Source organism: Nilaparvata lugens, chromosome 5 (genome assembly GCF_014356525.2).
Source record: "Nilaparvata lugens isolate BPH chromosome 5, ASM1435652v1, whole genome shotgun sequence".
NCBI classification, from domain to species: domain Eukaryota; kingdom Metazoa; phylum Arthropoda; class Insecta; order Hemiptera; family Delphacidae; genus Nilaparvata; species Nilaparvata lugens.
The window spans coordinates 53409188-53430689 of record NC_052508.1 but is presented as its reverse complement, the minus strand read 5'-3'; the positions used below and the strand labels follow the sequence as shown (position 1 = coordinate 53430689).

At 34.4% G+C, this 21502-nt stretch overlaps 1 non-coding gene across 1 annotated transcript in view; it reads left to right on the top strand.

Moving 5' to 3' along the window:
- LOC111045591 overlaps window positions 1–21502 on the top strand; it is a 161422-nt gene that overhangs the window by 20386 nt on the left and 119534 nt on the right. Inside the window, exon 2 of the transcript XR_005571389.1 lies at window positions 13513–13547. This is a non-coding gene — a transcript (uncharacterized LOC111045591). The remainder of the gene's footprint in view (window positions 1–13512; window positions 13548–21502) is intronic.

The window sequence follows — 21502 nt, the reverse complement described above, 5'->3', positions numbered from 1 at the left end:
TTTCGAATACCGGTAACCAGATGTTTTTCCAGATTCAGTTTGGTGACACTGTAGTCAATTTTTTCAAGGGACACTGTATTCACCACTGAGCATTTAATTGACCGAGCGATGTGAAGTCCAAGATTCAAGTCGACGGTTTTGCATTTCTCTTTATGTTTGAATCATGTTGTGTATTTACAGCGAAACGCAGCAATAGATTTTCATGAAATTTGACAGGTATGTTCCTGTTTGAATTTCGCGTCAACGTATACATGAGGTTTTTTTAAAATTTTGCATTTTACGGACAATAAAAAAAGGAAAAGGAGTTTCCTCCGAACGCCAATATTACCGTGAAAATCAGACTATAGAATTGTTCATCAAAATCAGCTGTGGAGTGGATTATAGATTGCATGCAATGAAGCATATCTCAATGTAGCTTGGTAAAAATCAGGTGTCGTGTGGACTATCAATTGCAAGCTATGAGGCATGCAATTGATAACTTGAAGTAGCATAGTATTTTCTCCCGAATTTTTTCTGCTTTCAACTCGGTAATCTTTTGATGATAGCAGCAGAGCTGTTTACATCAAATCATTAGCATTGTCGATACAACAACACAAACGACAGGACAGGACAGAATTTACTCTGATGTACAGTATTAGAGGCGACTGTGGTTTATGACTGCGCGAGGTCTACTGTTCACAGAATTACTAGTATACTCATGACACTGTATGTACAAGGAACAGTGACAACGCTGGCTAGAGTTGGAAAATGTAACACGATTTCGTTCTTCCTAGAACAGGAACTAGAAGCCTCAAACAAAGAATGTCTGGCGTTTTTTTAAAGCGTTCACGGTATCGAAAATCATCAATACGCAGAAACTGTAGCCGCGTGTCGAGGAACAAGCAGAGTGAAGCTCGACGCCTGTCATAATCAGGCCTTCAAACTGGAAATAATCAAAATAATAATCATTGTTACGCGGCAGTGGCACCAGCAAAATGTCAAATCCATCAGAACAGATTCCGTGTAGAAGAAAACCGGACGGGGAAAAATGCTGAAAACAGAATTTTAGATAACTTGAAAGCTTGAAGCGCTAGGGAGATAATGAGAAATGACGATGATCATCGAGATTATGACTACGATTATGATGATTGAGAAGCTGATGATAATGATGATGATGTCACAATGATTGAGAAACTGAATGAGATGGAACTGATGACAGTTCTGATAGTAATCGGTTCAGACTGATATTGAGAAGAAGAAGAAGAGGAGGGAGAAAAGAAGAAGAAGAAGAGGAAGAAAAGAAGTAGAAGAAGAAGAGGAAGAAAAGAAGGGGAAGGAAGAAGAGGAAGAAAAGATAGAGGATGTGAAGAAGAAGGAGAAAACAGGAAGAAAAATTGTATCTAGTCTAGAAAAAGCATGAGCATTCACAAGTTTCTGTACCTGTTATTCAATATTTCTGAAATTTTATAATTTTCAATTTCATGAATTCAAATTTCCAATTGAAGTTTCATAAATCAGCTCCTGGTTCGTACTTAATTGAACCATCGCATCCTCGAAAGTATCCTGTTGAATCCATGATAGGCTCTCATAGGATATTCCAACAAAATGAAGGCGAAACAGTGTGACGTAATGCAATCAGCCAATGAGAGTGCGTTATGGGCGTGGATTTGCACGATATCATAAAATATTTGATTTGAATAAATAGTTCATTCCATTAACAAGTATTATGTGATTATGTAATACTTCTATTATTGAATACTACAATTATATAACAATATAATACATATTATATAATTATACATATTATTTATTGTTGGGTAATTACGATGCTCTTGACTGTGTCCACCATTACAGTGACATTCAAATGAGCTGCTTATTGTGGGAGTGGTTTGCGTAAGCCAATTGGAGATGTTCGCCTTCATAGGCCATCCATCTACCAATTATACATTACACAGGATGTCCCACCAAGGTTGTAACAACCGTTGACCATAGATTCTACTCGACATTTCTGACAAAGAATATTTAGTAAATTTTTCTCCTATCGACCTTAGTTTTCGATATATAAAGATTTTTCGATATTTTCAGAATATGCCTACTTCCGGTCATTAAATAATCAATAACTCGAAAACTACTGGTCGAATTTCAATTTAAAGGGTATTTTTGGAAAGAGGAAAACATTTCTAACAAGAATAATTTATTTATTTATCATTAGTTGTTAGATATTTTGTAGTTTTTTATTAGTGCTTAAACTTGAAAAAATGCTATTCTTCAAATTCAAAGTCAAATTTCAAACCGTTTTTCTGCGGGTAACTATAGTAGTTTCAATATTTCAGAAACTTCTCCATTCCATAAGCTTTCGAATGAGTATAAATTCTATAAAGTAAGCTCCATGATAAAGTGTTCATAACTACTAATATCTGGGATGAACACCTTCAAAATGAGGAAATTCCCAAACAGCATGAATCAAGTGATAATCATAAAGGGTGAAATCACCTGATTATTGCATTATTTTCTGTAGTACATAGTCTAAATCCTATATAAAATATTAATCATACAATTTTACAAGATCCAACAAAATCATTCATACAATAATAATTCAAAGTAGATGAATGACAGAATTAAAGAATAACTGATGGCAATCGAGTTACATATCATGCTCACTGCTTACAGGAATTCAAAATAGTATAGTTACAAGGTCAAAGAGAGTTGGTTTTGAAACTGTATTGAATGAAATTATGGTTGAGATCGATGAGCAAGGACAAAACGACTACTGAAAATCTAATGTTCCTTCATTCAGTATATTATACTACTTATTTCTTAATCGATTATGCTAATTAATTTCTTGTTCTGGATCACTTAATAATAATTGAGAATATCATAATAATAACACCATAGTGTTCTATATAATCAAGTTCTAGGACGGTCGACACTGTCGGTCTGAACATAAAATGATGTTCCATGAATATTCTTCCAACTTGACGAGCTATCGGACACCATTCAAAAAATAAAAGTCAACTTGATTGAAGCGAAATCAATAGAATTCGTTAACGCTTCTTCACTGCCATCTGAATGTGAATCACGTGTTGCTACCCCGAGACAACTCAATCCCGACAACAAAAACTGCTCTGCTTTTTCCCCCTTCCTCATGACAGCACCCCCTCTAAGCACACCCCCTCACCCACCCTAATGGGTGTTTGGGAATTTCCAAGTCTCGCAGCTGTCGTGAAAAGCGAATTCCCGACGTGATTGTCATTTTTTCGCGTCCGACTCTCTATCAAATCTATTCTTGTTCTTATTCTTCCCGTTTGTTACCGTCATCTCCTTATCTTCTATCTATATCTCTTCACTATATACTATATTTGAGCAGATTCAAGCTTTCATCTTTTACCTCTATTCAATCATTTCATAATGATTCCTATTCATGAGTCTTCTCAATAATAAAATTGTTCTATGAATACTCTTTTTCTCTTCATTGTCATCTCTTCCGTCGAATCTTCTTATCTCTCTTTTTTGGGTTGTGTGGCAGAGTGGACCTAGAGCCCTAACTCCGCCCTTGATATAGGCAATTATTCAATTAAATTAAATTTATTTTCCAATGGAAGTGGGATATTGTCTAGAGATATGACAGATCATTGAAAAATTACATATATGTTTCAGCACCAATGGTGTCATCATCTGTGTGGAAATTCGAAAGTGGTTTGAATTTTTCACTCTGAAGATGTCACAAGAAGATATACCATTGTTACGTTTGTTGTTGAATCATGTATGTAATTTTTCAATAAATTCTTCATATTTCTAGACAACATCCCAGTGTTTTATTATGAATGAATATCACTATATTTCATCAACAAGAGTATCTAAAATTTGTTTTCCATTCCACATTAATTTTTTCACTCCATCCTTCCTACAATCATACTTTCAGCTCATATATGTGCACTAAGGAACCAATAGGTCATGAATCAATTTAATTTATTCTTTCATCGGTTTACTGATGGGGGAGTAGTTGATCTGGGAAATGATGAAGATAAGAGATGAATGGATCATCATTTTCAAGTGGATCTCGAAACAATGGTAAGTGATTTTAGAACTCAGTTAGTGAAGCACTGGTCTCAAGCTTTCTTCAAACTGGAGCATCGATCAAATGTCATTTATATTATTCAATTCAAGCAATAACTTATCACACTCACTACTATGTCAATAAAATAGTGCTATTAATCATCCCAACTTCATTGATATTGAAATGAATTCTACTTTTTTGCAGTGAACCGGCTTTAGAGTAAAAATTATTTAACATGATTTGTTCTCATTAACACTACTCAGTTGATTGATAATAGTTATTGTTACACTATCAATGAAGATATTAAGATGCGGTACTGGTTCTAGTGAAAAAATGAGACCTAATAACACTTCTCGACGTTTATATGTCAATTACCCAGTTCTAAAACTCAATTCGACGAGGATAATTTCAAGGAAAATACACTATCAGTGTTTTAATGTTGAGATTGAAGGTGTTACTCGTTTTTAAAGTGGAAAATTGCTATTTTTAGGGCGTAAAAACTACGTTCTCTTAATAATAAATTCAGATGAGCTCGGTGCTCGGGAATTAGCCCGGCAGGCAAGCAGCTGAGTTAATTTTCAAATGCAATTTCGCCGCCACTGCACTACTTAATCAGTCAGACCTTGAGCAGAAACAGGAGACGATAAACCAAGATTCACTTGAAATTGTCATCAATGGTTGAATGGAAGGCATCGATTTTATTCTATAAGAAACGCTGACAATTTGAAGTATGGTGAGCGGAAAAGATTCATTTTAATCTGTCAGCATTGCTTAAATGAAAGGCATGAATGTTGTTTCAATAGGAGTGCTGACAGTTGAAAATTTAGTGAGATTCAGTTGATACTGTCAGCAGTGATTCAATGAGTGTCATTGATGTTGTTCCATTAGGAATACTGACACATCTAAAGCGAATCTCACTGTAAGGTCTCACATTTCAGGGATTTCAATTACCAGCAAGTCTTGTCGAATTTAGAATCTAATGACTTGCTGCTGGCTTACCTTTTTTCGTGGAAAACCTGGCGAGAATCTGATCCTGCTTTTAGAGCAGGAATGGGTTTATAGAGAGAGGTGGAACCGGGAATGTAATTCCTGGATGTGTATACTGTGTTTTAGATCTTGTCAATGCTACCAGAGCCAGGAGAGATTTTTGAATGGAGTTTGTAGGCCTCGAAAAAAATCATCAATGAAGTTAATTTAAATGTTAATCCCATTGCAAAAACATACGTTGATGATGCCATTCCACTTATCCAATTTTGTCAATTGAAGGATATCATAAAATATTTGATTTGAATAAATAGTTTATTTCATTAACAAGTATTATGTGATTATGTAATACTTCTATTATTGAATACTACAATTATATAATAATAAAATACATATTATATAATTATACATATTATGTATTGTTGGGTAATTACGATGCTCTTTACTGTGTCCACCATTACAGTGACATTCAAATGAGCTGCTTATTGTGGGAGTGGCTTGCGTAAGCCAATTGGAGATGTTCGCCTTCATAGGCCATCCATCTACCAATTATACATTATACAGGATGTCCCACCAAGGTTGTAACAACCGTTGACCATAGATTCTACTCGAAATTTCTGACAAAAAATGTTTTGTAAACTTTTCCCCTATCGACCTTAGTTTTCGAGATATAAAGATTTTTCGATATTTTCAGAATATGCCTACTTCCGGTCATTAAATACTCAATTACTCGAAAACTACTGGTCGAATTTCAATTTAAAGGGTATTGTTGGAAAGAGGAAAACACTTCTAACAAGAATAATCTATTTATTTATTATTTGTTGTTAGATATTTTGTAGTTTTTTATTAGTGCTTAAACTTGAAAAAATGCTATTCTTCAAATTCAAAGTTAAATTTCAAACCGCTTTTCTCGATTTTTCTCCGGGTAATTATAGTAGTTTCAAAATTTCAGAAACTTCTCCATTTCATAAGCTTTTGAATGAGTATAAATAAGAAAAAGTAAGTTCCATGATAAAGTGTTCATAACTACTAATATCTGGGATGAACACCTTCAAAATGAGGAAATTCCCAAACAGCATGAATCAAGTGATGATCATAAAGGGTGAAATCACCTGATTATTGCATTATTTTCTGTAGTACATAGTCTAAATCCTATATAAAATATTAATCAACAAAATTCATTCATACAATAATAATTCAAAGTAGATGAATGACAGAATTAAAAAAAAATAAATAAATAACTGATGGCAATCGAGCTACATATCATGCTCACTGCTTACAGGAATTCAAAATATCATCCATTTCTTTTCATGCAACTTCTGCTGCCGTTTATCAAGCTTCGAGTTGCCCGTCTCACTTCGTTAGGCCGTGTCTTCATTACTTTAAACGTCAATCGAATTCTGAGAATCAGTTCCTCCCTGGTCTCGAAATCCTATATAAAATATTAATCATACAATTTTACAAGATCCAACAAAATTCATTCATACAACAATACTGGTTCTTCGTAAACTTTACTTTTTACAACCCCCCAAAAGTGGAAGTCTATTGGAGTAAGATCAGGTGAGCGTGGTGGCCAACTTACGGGTCCACCTCGGCCAATCCACCGCCCAGCATAATTGTTATCAAGCCACGGACGTTTCTAGCATAATGAGGGAGGCAGCCATCCAACTGAAGCCACATATTCTGCCTCAAATGCTGAGAGGCACGTCTTCCATCAATTCGTGAAGCTCATTGACCAGAAAGTCCATAAAAGCTTCACCATTTATTCTTGCAGAGAAAATGAAAGGCCCATGTATGTGTATTGTGGAAGTTTACAGCACCAGTTGTTGTGAATGAACTTTTTTCAGTGATCTGTCCATGAACTGTTTGAAACACAATCTTGTGCTAAGATCCAACGGCAAAACTGCATCCTTGAAACAGTATCAGGTTCATTCAACTCTTGAACTGGGGTATCATCGAGTGGTCGAAAGTTATTGTACTTCAATATTCTTTGAACTATCATATTTAAAACATCCAACATCCCAGCTGCCCGCCGGATGCTGGATCGAGGATTCTGCTCGAAATACTTTAGAATAAGATTCTCAAAAGCTTCAGAAATTAAGACAGGACTCTCGTACCTTGAAACTGATCCTAGACCCTCACCATCTTGACATCTGTCAATCTTAAAGACGTGTTATGGGATGTGTGTTTTCGGTCAGGAAAACGTCTTCTGCATTCTCTCTCTGCCTCTCTTAAATTGCATCCACACTCTCCATACACCAATAACATGTTCAAGTACGAACAAGGTGAAATCAAGATGAATTTCATGATAATGAACGCGAACACTTCTCTACTAGCTAAAGTTGATACATATCATGCCAATTAACTGGAAAGCACACTGAAAACTATACTGAAAATAGGCTGAAACATACAGTTCTTGTTATTTTATTCACGGTTTATGGTACAGGTAAAAATGCAAATTATTGAAAAAGTTTTATCATTGAAGAATGTTAAAATGTTGATTAAAACTTGTGAGTATTGTCAGAGATAAATCAGGTGATTTCACCCTTAGGATCACCACTTGATGCATGCTGTTTGTAAATTTCCTCATTTTAGAGGTGTTCATTCCAGATATTTACAGTTTTGAACACTTTATCATGGAACTTACCTTTTCGAATTTATACTCATTCGAAAGCTTATGGAATGGAGAAGTTTCTGAAATATTGAAACTGCTATAAATACCCGGAGAAAAATCGGTTTGAAATTTAACTTTGAATTGCATTTTTTCAAGTTTAAGCCCTCATAAAAAACTACTAAATATCTAACAACAAATAAAATTACATGATGCTTGTTAGAAATGTTTTCCTCTCTCCAACAATACCCTTGAAATTGAAATTCGACCAGTGGTTTTCGAGTTATTGAGTATTTAATGACCGGAAGTAGGTATATTCTGAAAATATCGAAAAATCTTTATATCTCGAAAACTAAGGTCGATAGGAGAAAAGTTTACTGAACATTTTTTGTCAGAAATGTCGAGTGAAATCTATGGTCAACGGCTGTTACAACCTTGGTGGGACACTATATATATCTGTAGCTTTGTACTTCATCAATGTTGTAACAGCCGAAACTGTTGTTTTGATGGAATATAGTTATTTTTATTAATTTGTGGTTGTGATAACCTCTCTTTTTCATTCAATACTAGTAGGTAACCCGTGCTCCGAAAGGGTCCAATAAAAAACTTGACAAACTTAAAACTCGACGTACAGAACTCTTGAAGAATTTAAAATAGGCCTGTAACCTTCCTCGGTGGATTAAGAATCTAAATGCGAAATTTCAATTTGGTCGAGTTATTCAGACGTAATGATGCGTGATTCGTGACTTCCCTATTCCATTAAGACATCTTTATAAATGAACAACCTCCACAATATTCCCATTATTACTTATTAGTAATTAGTGAAGTTATGTTTCTTTTCTGGCTCAAAATTTTGCAAAATTACTCAAAAAATTCCAATTTGTAGAGATTTGAATGAAATATTTTTGTTTTTAATCAGTTTTTAAATATCAAAATTAAAAATTTTCAGTTTAGTCATTAGTTTTGAAGTGGAAATTGGACTTTTTGAAGTGAAAGTAAAATCTTAACCTTATTCCTTTTTGAAACTTTTATTTGTAAAAATTTGGGAGAAGATAGTTTTGAGCTATGCTTGTTGTCTTCTCCCAATCATATTATATTTATTATAATTATGATTTGTAATTGTCAATGAAATAAATAAATTATTTTTCTGTACCTATTGAACGTATATTCTGTTAGTTATGATATCAATGATGAGTGTTAAGCGGGCAATTATTATTTGATAATTAAATTAAATTCAGATTATTATTATTATTTATAATTATTATGGGATCACTTGTTCGCCCAAATGTGTAATTCCAATAAATAAATGAATATTTCAATCAAACAAAGAGAAAAAAGATAATTGATAGATTCGTCAAAAAATACAAAATAGAGAAGCAAATAAGGCGAGACAAGCTATGATTTAGTCATTCTATGAGCTTATCCATAGTTTGAAGCTTTATTATTCCATCGAATATTTGATCGTTCACAAACAGCTCTGAGCAATCGATAAGTCAATCAATGACCAATCAATAACTAATCCATCTTATCAAACACTCGTCGCATGAATCTAACACGCACGACACAATTTGGGATTTGCAAATGTGGGTAGTAGGCCTAGAGGCGGACACGGCCTAACGTTCCCATTTACATGAATATGAATAGGTCTCTAACGAAATGTGCTCTTCACAGCAGAGCGTTCCAAAAGTTCGTTACATCTAACAGGGTCGACGATTGCCCATTTCATGTGTTTTGGAACTATGTTTTGTGTTTTTAGCAGTTATATAATATACAATATATATTATTTTATAATATATCTCACACTGTTTTCAACCCACATATAGTCTTATAACCAGTGAATATAGAATGTATACTCACTACTCACATTCTATACTCACTGCTTATAACATAGAGGTCGAGAATTATTGTATATTAATCCTTATGATATGTTATATAGTACTACATACAGTTTATAAAGCTTGTTCATATTGTAGATATATTTTCTTGGTTTCTCTTCAGGTTTACAAATATGGATATAGTAAATATAGTAGGTAAGTCACTTTAATATTAAGAAACAATACTCACAACGCTGGTAAATCGGGCATTCTCCAAAAGTGCTTCAAACCATAATTTTTAAAATAAACAGTTTAGAGGTTATGTTAAGCTAATTGTCCGATTTATACATACACAAATATTCTTCAAGTCCAAATCAATATAATTTATATTTTGAAAATTTTCTGAATGTTACTGAAAATCAACCGAGTTATATGGAAAACAATTATAATGGATATAAAAAAATATAATACTCGATTACCATTACGCTTATGGAGATAGTAATTAGACATGGTCCTCCTCCTGCCGAGCCTTAAACACTAAACCAAACAAGAAAAACTATTTATCACAATAATTGTTATAATACTAGCCTACATGGTACTATTCATAACCCTTGTATATCAATTATTCCACTGATTTCAACTCATCTATACACTTGAGTAAGGGGAGGAATCCACCATTTCATATTTCAATTTTTAATGAAAAATGTGTTGTATAACAAATATGTGTTGTAGGTTGTATCTCACTGTTCTATCCACAACCCTTGTACATAGATATATGTTCCACTGATTTCAATTGATGCGTACATATACAGCTGTGAGGGCTGCTGTACCGAGGAAGGTTTCAACCTGATGAGCCTTCCAAAGCAATTATTGAATTGAGGAGAGGTTTTGACCGGTTTTCAATTGGTTTCTGCTTTGATAAATGATTTTCGACGCAGTGATAGCGGCTATGACATCAAAGTGACAATCTAAATTCATTAAATCGTCCAATATTTCAGATTGGAGTGAGCTTCCTGTGCACTGGCGTGGTTTTTATTAAATTTCACTGGATCGATGGATTCACAGAATTTTGATGATCGCAGATTTTAATACCATCGTGATTGTCTTTATAAAGAGCTACTTGTTTGTGCTGTGTAGCATGAAGATTGTAGTAACAGATTTGATTTAACATCATACAAAATCGTATTGTTCTCTATTCATTGAATTTTCGGTTCACTTGATTCTGCATTTTTGCTTTGTTGTTTAATTAAGATAACGAATAATGAATATGATAACGTTCAAAATTATTGTAAAATCAAACATAAAAATATTTATCGCATGATGGACATCAATTGATATTGTACGAAAATGTCAGCTTGCCTAAAATGCAATCAAACATAACCGCCTTAAAATGATATCATCCAACCAACCTGAAAACTCTGACACCAGACCTGCGCCAGCTAGGTCACTCGATATTATTATTATTATCATTTCCTTATTATTTCCTTATTATTAATGCAACGAGAACTAATGAACGAATCTGATATCAATCCAATGACATCATTTTATTTCGGTATAATTCAATTCAATTTATGTGGAACTGATCTCAAAAATTATCAATATTATTTGAGTTATCAATAGACACAGGAGAATGAAAAATACAGAAAATCTTCATTTCTCTTCCACTGAATCAATTTATTTAGAATAAAATGAATGTTTTCAAACATTAATTCATTTTCTGCTTTGAGCATTGTAAGTTAGAGATTCTGAAAAGTCACTCACATTGAAATATATTCGGATGATACACATGTAATATTATAAAGTCCAGATCTTCATCAGATTTATTAAAACTTTGGACAATATGAACGTGTATGTGGATAGCGTTAGACGAATAAACCAATTATGATGTCAATATGACTTGAATTTGAAGTGAATACCTATGTATCTCATCTTCTCATCCTTATATTTCTGCATTTCCTGTGTGAACGATAAATTTTTATCTGAAGATATTTCATAGAGAAATTTTCACCACAAAGTTTTTAATAATTAGCTTCATATTGTTTTTGATTCAATCCTTTAGTAAACGGATGTAATTCATGGAAAAATGGACTGATCTTAGTTTTTTTGGGTCAACTGAAGATGCTTCCTCGAAGATGAAAGAATTTTCGCCACGAAATTGAAATTTATAAACCTAACGTCTTTTTATCGACGTCAGCCACCCTATAGTCTTTGAGTCTACGGGTGTCCGACATTGACGGAATAATGATGAGAGACAAAATCGAATAATCGCTTCTCTTCCTCTTTCTCCCTTCTACCCACTCCTTTCACCTCTGCACCTCTTTCACCTCACTCACCCCAACTCTCTCTCTTTTCGGTAGCACTAGCCAAGTTATCAACCTCCTAAATAATTGGTGTCCTCTGCTGTTCTATATACATTTGCATAAATAGATATTGTAGCTGCGGTGTGTTGAGAGTACTCAGACAATACTGGAATAATTGAATATTAGTAATCGATCTCTAGTTTGGAGAGGAGTTCTCTTCCCTGGTCCTCCAAATTGTTTTATTCCAAACAAGCTCTCTTTGAATAGAATTTGTCAGGCCACATTGATAATTTATAATTTCACTTAATATGTGAATAGTAGAAGAGTACCAATTCAGGCAAAATAATGGCATCATCGAATAATGATGTCAGTTAGTGGAGGATTTGGATTAATGTATAAAAATCGGAAGAATAATATTATTGTTAAAGATGTTAATAGGTGCTTTGTGACCACGTTATTATTGATATGAGTTTTATTCCAAACAGCTGGTCTTTGTCTTTGAGGGAATATTCACAATAATTCATGATTATCTCTGCTGTCATATATTTTTTATCCGATTCGATGCTGCATTGCAAATTGTATTCAGAGCGGGAATGCCGAATATGTTAAATTTTCACCCAGGATAAAAATGAACAGACTAAAATGAAATACCTCCATGAAAAATAGGACAGAAAAATTTCTATGATAGAAAATTCAGTCCAGAGACCATAAAATTTCATTGGTTTTGATTTTCTAATCATAGTTCCACTACTTTCAATCACTGTCTCATTCTTGTTTCCTAATTATTCCGATTTCTCTTTTCCTTCTTCTGTACCATCTTTCCCACTCTCTCTCTTCCTCCAAGCTCACTCAAGCTCGTCGGTTAGCACATTACCAAATTACAGAGAGCCGTATAACCTCCCATTCACCATCCATCCCTTGTAATTATCATCTTCTCTTGTGGTCTACTCCTCTCTTCTTCTTCTTCTTCTTCTTCTTCTTTTCATCTTCTTCTTTTTCATCTTCTTCTTTTTCGTCTTCTTCTTCTTCTGCTGCTGCTTCTTCTTTTTATTTTTCTTCTTCTCTCCCTCCTCCTTCTCCTCCACCTTCTCCTCCTCCTTCTCCTCCTCCTCCTCCTCCTCCTCCTCCTCCTCCTCCTCCTCCTCCTCCTCCTCCTTCTTCTTCTCCACAACTTCTCCTTCTTGTTTGCTCAACCCTCCCACCTCTTACCTGGTCTCCCTATTAATTTGCAACCCCGTTCATCAAAACCAATTAGCCTTCTAATGATATAACTAGACAGTGCTTCACCATCACTCTCAGCTCTACTTAAACCCGAGCAATCCTCTTCAAGTAGTAAAGTAGTTGGCAACTTCGTCACTCAACACTGATTTGAAACTAATATTACAGACTAACACTCTTGATTGCATTCCCGGAGGATATACGAGTTTAGCTCAGCTGGCTATTTGTTTCTATTATTTTTCAGGACTCTACAGATTTCCTGTATTGAATCAAAGTTATTCTTAATTTGAAACTATTCTAGATTTGAGCATACCTGAGAATCTGTAGCCGGGTTGTACTTACGTCTATTAAATTCAACCGCCGCATAAGAACGACATCATTTTAATTTTGTTAAGTGGCCTAACCCTATTTAACTTTTCCCAATTTCTGATTTTCTGAATATCCCCCATGTTGTTCTGATATGAGCATGGTTTTTCTGGAAATACTTAAATCCAGGTTACATCCTTTTTCGATTTTCCTGGTAAATAATAATTGTTATTGTTTTTACAGGAGATCTCAAGAAATCACATCTACTTAGCTGCAGTGTGAGTACACTTCAATGAAATGGATTTTATTCATAAAATGGCGGTCTTTCTTTTCAATATTCTTTTTATCGACCCGGATGACGGCGTCGGCTAAGCCTAAAGAACTTATTTTACTTTGTGTGCCGAGAGGAGAATACTGCGAGAATTATTTTTTCATTTGTTTCTTCCAATTATTTGAGTTGTACGATTTTCATTCTCTGGTTATATTTTAAAAGTGCAAATGAAGTTATATTCTATTCTTCTCAATATTCTCATATATGTCTAATGTTCGCTGAGAGTCTTGAAAATGCATAATTAGTGCTTAGCTCATCACTATCAAAAGTTTCTCATTCAATATTGAGTTGACCAATAATCAAGATCTGCACCAATTTATAATGCTTCAACCTTTTGGGGCTTGCAAAATTAATAAATAAATAATTTCAAGTAATCAAATCAATGAAGTATGTGCAGTAAGTCTAGAGCAAAACAGGCTTTGAAGTGTAGACATATTTACTTGAAAGTATGTTAGAAAGAGTAGAAAATGACTGCACATAATATTTCACCAAGATAGAGCCTGATTGTTGACGTAACAACAACGCCTGATTGTTGTGTCGGCCAATCACAGCATGTTATGGGCGTGTACTCGCACTTGAATGGTGGACGTTGCAGATCTGTCAGCTGAGCAGAAAATTTCTTCCACCAATAGAATTAGGGAGGGACGCTCCGAGGGACTGATTACTTGTCCCTTACATCACTTTTGGGTTTTTGGACAGTATTAAAAATGAATCCAATGAAATGTATTAAATCGTTCATTCAATAAAGAGAGAAATTCAACTTTTAGGTGACGGGTAAGGTTAGCTACACACACACACATTGATTTTTGATCGTACGATTTTTTGCCGTCCTTATAAATTCTATAAGATTGAACGGAGCTTGACAAAAATTATCTGTTTGACATTATCTGTTTAATCTAATAACATTTATGAGAACGGCAAAAGATCGTACGTTCAAAAATCGATGTATGTTTAACTGGCTTAACGGTATCGTAAAGACTGTAGCAAATCCTTTGGTTTCTATTGTGAAAACCATCCTTCACCTATGAAGGGGTTTGCATGATTGATTATCCACGGATGAACAAATATATATTATGATATGAATTATTAGGATTTGACTAATCAACTTGAATTGTGATGACAAGATTTGCTAAGACGGGCGTAGCGTGGAAGAAGGAGTTTGAGTTAGGAGCTACACAATAAGAGGAAAATGGAGAAGAATAAAAAGAAGAATAGTGAGGTGAAGAAGAAGCAGAATAGGAAGAAGACAAGGAAGCGCCGCCAAATTAGAACAAATGAGTGCAGTAGCCTATTTGACGCACAACAGATCTCAGAGCTCAGACCACCTATTGACTAGAGACTCCACTATCTGTCTGACTGTCCATTCTTCTTATCCTTTGATCCTCCTCTTCCTTCTCCTCCTCCTCTTCCTCATCCACCTCCTCTTCTTCCTCCTCATCATCGTCCTTCTCCACCTCAACCTCCAGGAGGAGGATGAGGAGGAGGTGGAAGAGGGGGAGTAAACCCTCTTCCACCTCCTCCTCATCCTCCTCCTCCTCTTCCTTCTACTTCCCCCCTTCAACTTCTACTCCATTAACTTCTCCAACTTCTTCTCCTACTTATCTTTGATTCTTCTTATTTTCATCTCTCACTTGCATCTACTCTTCTTCTACTTCTTATTTCACACTCTCCTCTCATTTCCCCCTGTTTCTTTTGGCCTGTTTTCCTGACGCAACATCAACACCGGAATTAGATGTCACGAACCCTAGTGTCTTTCATCTCTTCACTTAGTTGTAGTTGTTTTTCTGTGCGAATTCAATACTACTCGACTACAGGGGAGTAATTGTTTTCGAATGATATCCTCTTTTTTCTATCTCATTCAACTCATTTATTCGCTGCATTGCTTCTTATTTTTCTTCTTCTTCTTCTTCTTCTTCTTCTTCTTCTTCTTCTTCTTCTTCTTCTTCTTCTTCTTATAATTCTTCCGCTTCAGTATCATGATTCCAATCATTTTTAAACATGCCAACATTTTATATGGGCATCCTACTTAGCGAGTAAATCTTTTCTTCGAAACCGTATACCTGGTTTCAAAGTTACAACGAGACATCCTATTTGATGTTGTAGCATGCACCCATTACTGTACATTCATTTTATATATCAATATCAATCCGCCCCATCATCAATATCATGAATCTCATCATTCTTGCACATTCCCAGCTAGGGATTCTGTGGATATGAATCTAAAAGGAAAATTCATCCTTACAAATAATGTGCTGACTGATTATAAAGATACCTATAATTCAATGCAATATTATTTCTCGCCATGAATGAACCACTATCAAACTAGTCACTCTATCAATTGCATTGAGATCTCGCTGAAAGCGAACCAAGTTCCGTGATTATTTTGACGACGTTCATCATTTTAATTCATTGAAGCTACACAGCCACCAATCTGAGTATTATGAAAAGTGAACTTTTGCTCGTTGCTGATGAATTTCAGTGCAGAAACTTTGCTGAATAGCTTTTCAATAGTGAGGCAGCTCAGCTTCTCAACGCAACAACTACTTTCAAACTTTGCCGCTATGGCGTTTGATACCTGTATGAATAGCTCAACAAGTCACCCATACCAAACCCCAATGTTCTGGATTAACTCTTGAAACAGGCTTTTGTTTGCCTCAATACATAGTAACTACTGATTAGCAAACATCATGGTTACAGTCAATTCCTCACACACTCCGTATTATATTGCTACTACAGATACGTTCCCTGTACAATTTTCCTATTCAAATCTCTAAGTTATTTATTATTATTCACCTATTTCATTGAGAGTCACAAATCATAATCACGATATAATATGATGGGAGAAGACAACAGGCATAGCCCAAAACTGTCTTTTCCCAAATTTTTACACATAAAAGTTTTAAAAAAGAACGAGGTTATGATTTCACTTTTCACTTCAATAAGTTCAACTTCCACTAGAAAAAATAAAATTTCAAACCAGTTATACAAAATCTCTTGAAGCAGGCTTTCGTTTGCGTCATAACATATTTATTGAAACGTGAAATAAATGATTGAATACTGATAAGAGAACGGTAATGTTCATATTAAATTATGGCTATGGATGAGTTTCCTATTCATGCTCAAGGATTTATTAGAAGAATACCCTTGAAACAGTCTGCTCTGCAACCGTACTGGACTAAAAATATTATTGTAATAGTACATTCTTTATATAGTTCATATTATGGTATATTAAGATAAACTTCCTATAGAATGAGAATGGGAAATAGAACATTGATTGCATACCAAACCTTCAATGTATTTTCTTGAAAAACTACTGAAAAAAGACTCTTTCGAGCAACAATAGATAGAAACAACTTGTAAGAGAATATTATAATATCAATTATTATGGAAATTTTATCAGGAAAATAGCCTCTTGTATGGGGTAACTTCTCCTCATGGAAGATCAATTACTTCATCTTTGAAGTAGCCTTATAGCTTACATAATATCATAATAACTATAGGAATATCGACAATTTACCTATCAGGAATGAAGATTTTAACATTGATGACATGTGAAGAAGAGCTTCAACATTATAGAAAGTGAGGTTCATTTTTCAGACGTTTACCACAATGAACCAATTTGATGTTAGTCTAGATTAACACTTTTTAATGTACTACTATTTAGAGATGTAGAAACACTAGCTTATTTGTACCCTCAACTCGTACATCTGTGGAACATTGCGTTTTTGTACGACATTCAAAAACAGTTTGAAATGACAGGAGATTACATTTCTGAAACAACCCGTCTATTCGATAATACATACGCTTTATTGTCAGTATTCAAATAGGACTGTAAAAGAGCCATGAATGATATCAATGGGCGAAACACATGTATATGGATAGCTCAATATGTGACTGATATATGAAGACGTAATATGACTTGAGAAGGCTTCGGAAGAGGGAGAAAGATGTGAAAAATGAGAGTATAGGAATGAATTCTAGTGAAAAGCGAAGACAAGTGGAATCAACAGGCTTGCTGAAGTGACTCTGCTAGCTGGCCTTCTTCTGAGAGTCAGCTGGAAAAAGTACATTTGAAGACGAAAAAGAAGGATGAGAGAAGAAGAGGAAAAAGAAATAAAAGAGGTTAAGAAAGATGTCGCACAAGAAAGGAAAAACGAGTAATAGAAAGAGGAGCAGAGGAAGTAGGAGGAGATAGAGGGGAATAAGGAGAAGGAGGAAAGAAAGAAGAAATGGAGGAGAAGCAATAGAGGAAGAAAATGTGAGAAGACAAAACCGAAGAAGAAGAAGAAGAAGAAGAAGAAGAAGAAGAAGAAGAAGAAGAGAGACAAGAAGAAGAAGAAGAAGAAGAAAAAAAGAGGAAGAAGAAGAACAAGAAGAGGAAGAAGAAGAAGGAGAGGAAGAAGAATAAGGAGATTAGGAAAATGATGAAGCAGAAAGATAATGTGAGAACAAAAAGAGGGTGGAAAGAAGAATGAAGAGTAAAAAAAATGAATGGGAGAAGGAAATAAATTAGAAGAATAAAGCGTACGAGGAGAAGGAGAAAGAAAAGGAGTGGAAGAAGAATAAGGTTTAAGAATGTGAGAAAAAGAAGATTGGAAGAATTTAAAAGGAAAAGTGGCTTAGAGAAAACCAAGTACGGGAATCACGGAGAAAGATGAGTACAAAAGAATAATCGGAGAGAGAGAAAGAAGAGAGGAAGAAGAACGAACTGTGGGAGAAAGAGTAGAACCACGATGAGTTGGAGGAGTACGAGGTGGAGGAAGATGACTAGGATGAGGAGGAGGCGGAGAAGAAAGAAACGGAAGAAGAGGAGGAGGAGGAGGAGGAGGAGTAGGAGGAAGTGATAGGAGAAGAAAAGAAGCTCTCATCTCCATGATATATTTTCGTTTTTTATTCGCTCATCCATTTTTGCCCAAGTACTTTTTATCGGTGGCATAGCCATAGTGAGATTCACTCCAGTCAGAATTGGTTGAATGCGAAGCAATGATGTTTTTCACGTGGAATGCTGACAGTGTTAAGTGAACCTGACTGAGGAAAGCGGATTGCTCGTTTCCTTGGATTGGTGGTTTCCTATTAGCTTTGCTGTAATAGACGGAAAACTGGAGCATCCTTCATTTTGGCACACTCACTGCCAAACAACACATTGCCCCGTTTTTGTTCTTCTGTCCAAGATTTATTATCAGAGATAATCTATTTTATGATTTTGACCTGATGATACTTCCAATTCATATGAGACTCCACTTTCATAATCAGATTCACTTGAGACTGTTGGTATTTCTTATTAATAACACCAAAATTCCTATTCAATCAATGCATAAGTTTTCAATTGAATCTTACATTCATCAAGTGAAATACAAATAATGTAGTTTGCAAGAACTTCAGGTTCATTGAAAAATCAGTATCATCCTATTATATTAAGCGAGCAATAATATCTGTATATGGTTATATGGTTATGTGGTTATGTGGTTACCTGGTTATCTGGTTATGTATGTCCAACGGATCTCGAAATTTGGAACATAGTAGGTTTATGATATAAAAATTCGATTGCACTTGGTCTCATCCCTGGGAAAACTCGCTGAAGGACATGAAAAGGATAATAACTAGTATTTCTGTGAACAGTAGACCTCACGCATTATTCTAATCCACAAGTACCTGATGTCACCTGTTTTAAATGTTAACAAACTCAGTTTACGCTTGAATTTGTATTCCATATGATATAAATTCATCCAGTTCTGTGATAATCTTTCCATCTGATGGAAAATTATTATTTTTTACAATCAAAAATATTATATTTTTTTCAGCATTATTCAGTTCATTCGATTATTTGTATCACCTATTAAATTAGTTTTTTCGAATGTGGGAATATTGATACTGATGGGCACGCATAATAATACCATGACTGCAAAACAAAATATTGAAGCCAAAGATCTTAAATATGTATACCTCTTTAAGGTCTTTGATTGAAACTATAGACCTTATAGAAAAAAAGAAATAGACTGGCTCCTCTAGACATCTGTGTAATAACTTGTCAGCTGATTGATTATGAATCAATAGTCTGATTAATCCTATCTTCAGAGTAGATGATATAAATATATTGATATCGGAGTATGGAGGAATTTCTTTTCCTTCCATATTATCCTTAAAATGCAAAATTTCAAAAAAAAACTTTGTGTATTCATCGACGCGCAATTGAAAAAGGAATATTTCTGCCAAATCTCTTAGAATTCTATCAACTCGTTTGGCCGTAATTGCGTTACATACAGACAGACAAAAAAAACCTGAGTTAAACATAGACGTTCGGTCAGTTATTCAGCAATATCGGGACACCGAGCTTCGCTCGTTATTTTTTTTATAAAATATTGAAAAACAGAACACAATTCTTTAAAATGATTGGGGAAGGACTAACAGGCACAGCCAAAAACTGTTTCTTCCCTGAATTTTAATTTATAGACTATAAATAGTCCAGAAAGTAGGTTATGTTCCATACACTTGAATTCAGGTTCAATTTTCAGTCAAAACATTTGAAAACAAAAAAGTTGTAATTTAGATCATTTACAAACCTAATTGAATAACAAAATAACACTTATCACTTAAAATTGTCATACTTAATTTGATATACTCTTATTTATGTCATGTCAACGAATCAGATTATTTTGATCAAATCGATTGAAATTTCTAGATTAATATTTTCCGTGAATAAGCTGATTGATTGCAAGTACTGTAGTTAAATAGCTGAAAATAATTCTGTCTCTCTTCCACACAGGCACTTACATCTTCTGTTATCGACAGACGACGAAATTATCATCTGTTTTTCCAATGATGAATAATTATTATCCTTTTCATGTACTTGAGCGAGTTTTCCCAGGGATGAGACCTAGTGAAATCGAATTTTTATATTATAAAGCTATTATGTTCCAAATTTTGTGGAAATCGTTAGAGCCGTTCTCGAGATCCGTTGGACATACATAACCAGATAACGAGGTAACCAGATAACCAGATAACTAGATAACCAGATAACCAGATAACCATATAACCAGATATCCAGATAACCAGATAACCATATAACCATATACAGAAATTGCTTGCTTAGGGCCGTTTGCATAGTGTAAGTTTAAGCTAAAGCTTAAACCAAATCTGGATTTTTTTTTGGTTTAAACTAAAATTCCGTTTGCACAGTATCAGTTTAAACTCTGTATCGAGTTTAAACTCTGGGAAAGTTTAAACCTACAAAGCAGGAGGTTTAAACCAAATAATTTGGATTAACTTGAAATCTGTAAAGATTTGATGGGGAAACCGCTGATAGTAAATTATTTTTCGACAGTTGTTTTTAATGCTTCTGTAGATGATAATTATTATCTATTTAGGTTATAGTGAATCATTATTTGAATGTAAAAATAATTGTAATGGAGGAATTGATAGAAGTTTTCAATGCGATTGATAAAGATGACTGCGAAGAAATTTTGAAACTCAGAAAAATTGGGCAAAAAACAAATAATTTAAATTTCTGGAATAGAAAAATTTTTTAACGGTTTTGCTTGAATACAGCAACTGCCAATTTAGTATTTTGATTGGATAAACCACTTGATAGAAATTGAGACAATTTTTAACAGTGGTCTTCGATTAGAAAACAAGTTTTCAATAACACATAACTGAGATATATTGCTTTCGAGAGATTTCTAATAAACGAGAAAGACCGTAGTAGATTCAAGCGTAACAAAATAACTTTTTTATCTTACATTCTAAAATATATTTTCTGGTGCCAACTAAACATAAGTTTTTAAAGAATTTCTTGATCGCTTTTCAAACTTTTATAACCGTAGGCCTACAGCTTACTAACAGCTCTGTGGATTTTGAACAAAAAGAAGAAACTACTGAAATAGTAGCAACATAACCTCAATTTAC